We start from the raw sequence: 7,858 nt of genomic DNA on the forward strand, positions 1-7,858 counted from the left end.
GGTAAATTTTAACAGGAGTATCTAGTAATTTAAAATGTAACGATCAGAGAGGAGTCAGTTCTAACACGAAATGTCAAGATAAGCAATCTGTGGTTGCTTCAAATCAACAAATTATTACGCGACAAATCCGCTCAATCCGGATTGCTTTTGTGAGGTTATGTGGTCTAGTGGTATGACACTCGCTTTCGGATCGGAAGGTCCTGGGTTCGAGCCTCGCTCGACGCATAGTTGAGTCCTTGGAAAAGACTCTTTACTCACATTCTCTCACCGTACTCAGGTGTAAAATGAGTACCTGGCCGTTAACAGCGTTGTCTTTGTCCGAAAAATTTTAATATCGCCTAACAGGCGTCAAGTCTCGTCCTACATGTTAAATGTTGCTGTTGACCAGGGACCCCTTGTAAAGCGCTTTGAGCACGTTAAGTGGATATTGCGCTATATAAAAGCTCAATATTATTGAACCGAGTGCAAAAAGCCATCCCAAAAAAAAAGACAGAAGAAAAAAAACACACAACAAAACAACCCAAAACAACCCCCCCCCCCAAAAAAAAAATCGAAAAAGAACACACACACACACACACACACACACACACACACAACAAAAAAAAAAAACAAACAAACAAGTAATCAAACAAACAAAACAACTAAACAACCCCTCTCCTTACACCAAAAGAAAGAGAATGCCCCAAAAAGATAAAATGTAAAGTCATAAAAACGCTTTTATTTTTAAAAAAAAATAATGGTTGTACGAAAAGTTTCAGCTATTGCACGTTACTAAAGTAAATGAATTCCGAATTTCTAATAGCTTTGATTGTTGGTATGTTGTATCGTCTCTGCCACTCTCTTGGCAAACAGGGCAGATATTGATAAATTCAGACTATAGAAAAGAGGCCATAAAGGTTTAGATGCCATTTACATTTAACCAGCTAAATGCCGAAGGGTGAAAAAAAAATTCGTATTTAAAAATTTGGCCAGAAAACTCTTCCTTCAAACATCGATCGATTAAAATGACCCTCATCTTGGCAAAAACTCTCAAATCTGGGACTCCGCGAAGTCCCAGGTTTGAGAGTTTTTGCCAAGATGAGGGTCATTTTAATCGATCGATGTTTGAAGGAAGAGTTTTCTGGCCAAATTTTTAAATACGAATTTTTTTTTTCACAGTTCGCAGTTAACTGGTTAACTTCTATTTTTTTTTTTATTTCTTCAAGTCTTCAAGCTACAACATTCAATTCAGGGTTGAGGCTTAAGGAAAATTGAACTCTGGAGTCACTGAAGTCAGCATCGACTTTGAATTTTGTTCCATTGTGACAGAAAAGGGATTTAACTAAGTCCTTCAGACAATTATCAACCTTCTTCTTACCAACTATAGGAAAATCGTCACATTCGTAACCATACAACCAACATTTTTCATATTCAAATTTATTTTGTACATCATAAAAGATAAAGAAAATGAACAGTGTGTTGTAGAACATGCTTTACTAAAGAAATTATGTATGGCAATAACTTTACTGCTATTGTGTTTGAGTGGTAAAAAAAATATATATTTTTGTGTTAGTTTGGTTTGACGTTTTGGGAGAAATTCCTGAAAATGGCTGGTAAAGAGAGAGTTAAACTAGTTGTGGTGTCTTAAACTAGTTATTGTAATTGTCTGATTATATTTTCCTCTGGAAATTCCCATGTTTGTCTTTGCTATTTTTCTATTTAGCGTTTTTGATTTTTTTGGGGGTTCAACTCTGAATTTCACATTGAGAAGACCCAAAGTGCATTGCGACTCATCTGTTCAAATTGGTATGATGTCAATGTGGTTTAAACGTTAGCTTTTATATAGCGCAATATCCACCAAAAGTGCTCGAAGTGCTTTAAAAGGGGTCCCTAGCCAACAACAACACGTAACATAAAGGGCGAGAAACGACACCTATTAGGCGACATTGCATTTATCCTTTTTTTCCCCACAGAAATAACGATGTTAACGACTAGGTACCCATTTTATATTAAAAACGGTAAAAGAATGCTAGTAAAGAGCATTTTCTAAGGACTCAATTATGCGCCTCTTCGAGTGGGACTCGAACCCAGGACCTTCTGATTCGAAGATGAGTGTCATACCACCGGACCACATAGCCACACGTTTAGGTGCTGGAAAAATTGTCCAATGTTAAAACTATTATAGTTTCTTAATCTCTTTTGTGTGTTAAATAAATTTTGTGTTCTACTGGATCAGATGCATTGTTATTTTTCCTCCACTGTTTTGGTCAAAAATTGCTTGAGTCCATTTTCCCCCTTTTTACAAAAAAGCGGAACTGAATTGTAATCTCCTTATTGCATCTTCCTGAAAATTTCACCACAAAAAAATGAAAAAAAAAGCAAAACAAACAACAACAACAACGAAAAAAAAAACAAAAACAAAAACAAAAACCAAACAACTAAATGTTTCTGTCATTTCTAGTTTTTGAGGTCTCGGGTAGTAACAAAAAAACAAACAAAAAAAAAACAAAAAAAACAACACAAAAAACCCCCCAAAAAACAAAAAAAAAAAACAAACAAAAAAAACAAAAAAAACCCAAACAAAACAACAAAACAAACAAACAAAAAAAAACAACAAAAAACAAACAAAAAACAACAAATGACAAAAACCATGCATTTCAATTCTATTTTACCGACGTGTATGCTTATTTTCAGGTCTGATGTTCCAAATGGTTATTGGCTCATTTTTGTAATAGAAATACTCTCAAACATCACAAAATATTGACCATTACAACAATGTCCAACCAAGACCACAACACTATTTTATTAATCTGCTTTATTCTTTGGGTTTTTTTTTTACCAATTCAAACTATTTGGAATTGGATTCAATAGTCCGATGTCACGTCGCCCAGCAATGGCGGCCATCATGGTTCTAACCAAAAAAATCTGTACTTTTTATTCTTCATGCTGGCTAGAACTTTTCATATGTCTTGTGATCAGAATGTGTACCATGCGTCATTACGAGGGAAGTGACGTTACGACTGTTGAAGCGTATTATATATTGACATACATTTCTTCTCGTAAATTCTGTTTATGTCGTGCTTCTAACGTTGCATTATATCTATGACTTTACTTTAATTACATTTAATACATTTTTTTGATATCATGATATTCTCTTTATCCTCTAAAACAAACAAAATAAATGTAACTATGGAAGCCCAGCAAAATGAAGAAAGGATTAAAACATCACTGAAGGAAATTAAGGCCACACGGAACAAAACAGGACGAAGAAACGAAACAAAAGATGAAAAACAAAATCTTTCATAATCGGTCTAAAACGCGTGAGAAACTAGGGTTTGTTTTCAATAACACTAATTTCAATATTTATTAACATACGAGACATTTTATACAATGAGGTTAGAATAGAGCTATTAATTATCCATACCTACTGAAGGAATCTGGTACTATTTGTGACCCCTCGTCTCAAAACGGTATTAGGTCGGGATGATTAAGATGCTGAAAATGGAATTTGTAGCCAGAAATATCATGTTTAAGTTGAGTTTATATGCTTTACAGAAGAGAAGGAATATCATATTTTACTGTGCTAAATACCAACGATTCATATTTTTGACTATTTTAACTATAATTTGACGTTTTAGTATCTGGTCCATCCCGAAATAATACCGTTTTGAGACGAAGGGTCACATTTGTGAATCACCGTCTCAATACGGTGTTACGTCGGGATTGTTAAGGTCTGAGAGCGCTCAAGAGCTAACTCGACCAGCTACATTTATAAAATAAAGATGTGATAAATAAATAAGGCCCCCAGCATTTACTAGTTACTTTAAAAAAAGAACAAATAACAAATTTTTTAAGATGATATGAATATAAAGATGAATCTTAATGAAATGAGTGTTAATAGATATAATGAAGTTGACGTCACTCGGGTCTTTGTTATTGATTTTTTTTTTGCCATTCATGTTTATGGGTGAGTCTCACTTAACTTTATTATCCAGACTATAAATGTTCATGGTTACACAGAGTTTGTGTGTTGGTCCGTTATACTTCCGGATGGCAATGTTATGAGCTTCTAAGCCAAGCGCATACTATCTATAAATATATTATTTAAAAAAAAATAAATTAGGCCTTTTCCGCCACGACATCATAAGACATCGTCGCCTTGGCATTCCACGAAGGAATATAGATAACTCATCAAACATGATGTCTGATGTCAACAGGAATCACCCATGTTGTCCAGCTGAGCACATTGGGGGTTAATAATCTTGCTCAAGGGAAAAAAACGAAATTGCCTGGAGCGAGGCTCGAACCCGGGTCCTTCCGGGTCACAGTGCAATGCCTTTACCACTCGGCCACTTCGCCCCCATAGATAATATATTATGCTTGGCTAAAAAACAAAACAACACAACATTGCCATTCGTAAGTATAACGGACCAACACACAAACCTACGTGTAATCTTAAACGTTTATAGTCTGATTAATACAGTTAAGGCGTGAGTGACGTCCTCTTCGTTCTATCTATACAATGGTGATCATAGTTACAAATGAGAATAGTAGGATGGTATACGATTCTTTCATCTCTTTGTATTTTCTAAATGGGCTGTTTTAACGTGCCCAGTTGCACAACGAGCTTGCGAATATTATGTGTTATTGCATAATAAAAATATAACCAGTTTAATAAATACAAAAAAATAAGTAATGAAAGAACACGTTTATTCCACCCTTAAAATAAGATTATTTGATTATGTGTAATCAATTATATGGTACTAGTACCATAATCACCATATTTAGTATCTTTCTAAAATTTGCTCGAATGACAATCTGACCCGAAACTGAAACTAAAAACGTTGGATTTGTATTCATGCGCACCAAAGGATTATTTTTAATAGACACTTAAATAACCACGCCTCTCGGACAATCGAGATTATGTAAACAATGACATTGATTGATAAACATAGCGAACTACACTGGCTTTACTATCGATGGTATGTACTTAAGTAAAATACCCACTGTTCTACCGCTTGATCAATAGAACCAACACAGAAACTATGTGTAAACTTAAACGTGTATAATATGATCGAGAAAATCGTGTGATAACTAGTCACCTATTTGGTGGAATAAAAACAATAACAACTGTGTTCCATTCATCCTGTTTTGTTGATAAAGGGGAAACCCGAAACGTTAATTTGATCTGTTTTTTTTTGTAATTAAATTGAAGCTTTCATTCAATTTCACATTATTATTTATTTCCGACATATCACTGCTTTGAGACGACATATCACTGCTTTGAGACGACATATCACTGCTTTGAGACGACATATCACTGCTTTGAGACGACCTATCACATTTGAAGAGTCGTTTTCCAAAACTCCCTATCTCCGTTTTTTCCCATTATGAGATTTTGAGGATTGATTCCCCCAAGAATTTCTCATTCTGTCTATTATTTTATCATATTATTTAAGCTTCAAATCCACACCAATCTAAAGAAATTCATGTGTCAAAAATTGATGCTTAAAATAAAGTTTATATTTCTATTATTCCATGGATGGAAAATTCAAAAAGTAGAAAAAAATTGACTTTATGAGTTTTGGGAAACCAGCCCAAATATCATTTGTTTATAACTAAACAAAACACAGCAAAAATCCAGATAATTCAATCTCAATCTTTTAATTCATTTAAAACTAATTATTTCATTATTCCAAAGCAAAATTATACTTTTAATTTAAAATATTTCCTTTTTCTTCGTTGTCTGGTGTTGTATGATGAATCAATCCCTTGGTTGTTGCTACGTGGGTTGTGCGGCTATGTGGTCTAGTGGTATGGCACTCGCCATCGGATCTGAATGTCCAGGGTTTGAGTCCCACTCTAAGCGGCGCATAGTTGAGTCCTTGGAAAAGGCTCTTTACATCCATTTATCTTACCGTACTCGGGTAGAAAAAGAGTAGGTACCTGGCCGTTAACAGCGTAGTATCTGTCCGTAAAAAAAAGTTGTAATATCGCCTAACAGGCATCATGACTCATCCTACTTGTTAAATGCTACAGTTGTCAAGAGACCCCCTGTAAAGCACTTTGAGAACGTTCAGTGGATATTACACTTGATAAAAATTCAAGTTTTTTTATTAGCTTGTTTAAATCGACGCTTTTGTATATTTCATTACAAAAATTATACCATACTTACTGGAGAAGTTCGTATCAGAATAAAGTAAAATATTACAGACATGCTAATTATTTTAGTGATTTGTCATATTTTTTATATCTACATGTTTATATATTATATTTTTACATGTTTATATACAGCCATTTGTTGTCTATGTCAACAAGATTTTTTTGGTAGTTTTGATCGCAGGAGTCAATAATAAAAACCTGAAAAACAGATGTACATAGTTATGACCCCCCGACTTATGTCTCTTCTCTCCTATACAGACAACCAACTTCATTCTCAACTAGACTAATTTGATTTAACGTTTGATAAATCTGATATAGATATCAAAATGTGTCAAACCTAATCAAAAGATCACGAGTTGTTGCTTGTAAAAATTCTACCATTATTATTATAGTGACTATCCTCAATCGGTGGTATTATCATTGTTATTATTATTATTATTATTATTATTATTATTATTATTATTATTATTATTATTATCATTATTATTATTATTATTATTATTGTTATTATTATTATTATTATTATTATTATTATTATTATTATTATTATTATTATTATTATTATTATTATTATTATTATTATTGTTATTATTATCATTATTATTAGTACTATTATCATCATATTTCTTCTTCTTCTTCTTCTTCTTCTTCTTCTTCTTCTTCTTCTTCTTCTTCTTCTACTACTACTTCTTACTCTTCTTCTTCTTCTTCTTCTTCTTCTTCTTCTTCTTCTTCTTCTTCTTTCTTCTTCTTCTTCTTCTTCTTCTTCTTCTTCTTCTTCTTCTTCTTCTTCTTCTTCTTCTTCTCTTCTTCTTCTTCTTCTTCTTCTTCTTCTTCTTCTTCTTCTTCTTCTTATTATTATTATTATTATTATTATTATTATTATTAATAATTTTTTTTTCATTATTATTATAATTGCTACTATCCATTATCATTACAGTTCGCAAAAAAAAAAAAATAAATAAATTGGGAATTACCAATGCCCATCATTTTCAAATCTATTGCTGTTATTCAATATTATGTTTTTGATTTGTGGATTTTGGGGTATCTATATAAATTAATTTGATATAATCGTAAATCAGCGTGCCACGCCTTCGTAGCGTTGATAAACATGTATCGTAAAGGATCGCAGTTAAAGCCTTGGTTTCATCAATAATTGATTTGAACATTTTGTTTTTTATGGTTCTTGAGGTTTTACTTCGACTCCGAAAGCGAGTGTCATAACACTAGATCACGTGGCCGCACAAACAGTTGAAGTTGCAACGAGAGAAAGCCAACGGCAGTCAACAGTATATTATTATGATAAACCCCATTTTTGTTTATTAGGAATTGAAACAAAAATTAATTAATCTTTGCGCGTTGTGTACAAAACGATGAGAAAAAAAAACCCGTTCAAGACTTTGATAGTCATAGAGGTAATCATATTCATCATCAAAGGGATTAAATAGTTAATCCATTTTCCGAAATAACGCGTTTTAAAAAATATGGGCCAGGAAACTCGTTGTTGAAATATCGGTGCGGTCTATCAAAATGACCCTTATCTTGTCAAAAACTCACAAACCTGGGACTTCCGGGAAATTTACAATTTTTAATTCTTAGGATTAGAATTTTTCACAAGATGAATGTAATTTTCATTGACAAGTAATTGAATGGACGAGTTTTCTGGCCAAACTTTATAAAGATGTGTTTTGTTCAGAGCAGAAAAGTATAATAGGTG

The sequence above is a fragment of the Berghia stephanieae genome, chromosome 8 (assembly GCF_034508935.2).
Source record: "Berghia stephanieae isolate SIO BIC M18660-M18661 chromosome 8, UCSD_Bste_1.3, whole genome shotgun sequence".
In the NCBI taxonomy this organism is placed as follows: Eukaryota; Metazoa; Mollusca; class Gastropoda; order Nudibranchia; family Aeolidiidae; genus Berghia; species Berghia stephanieae.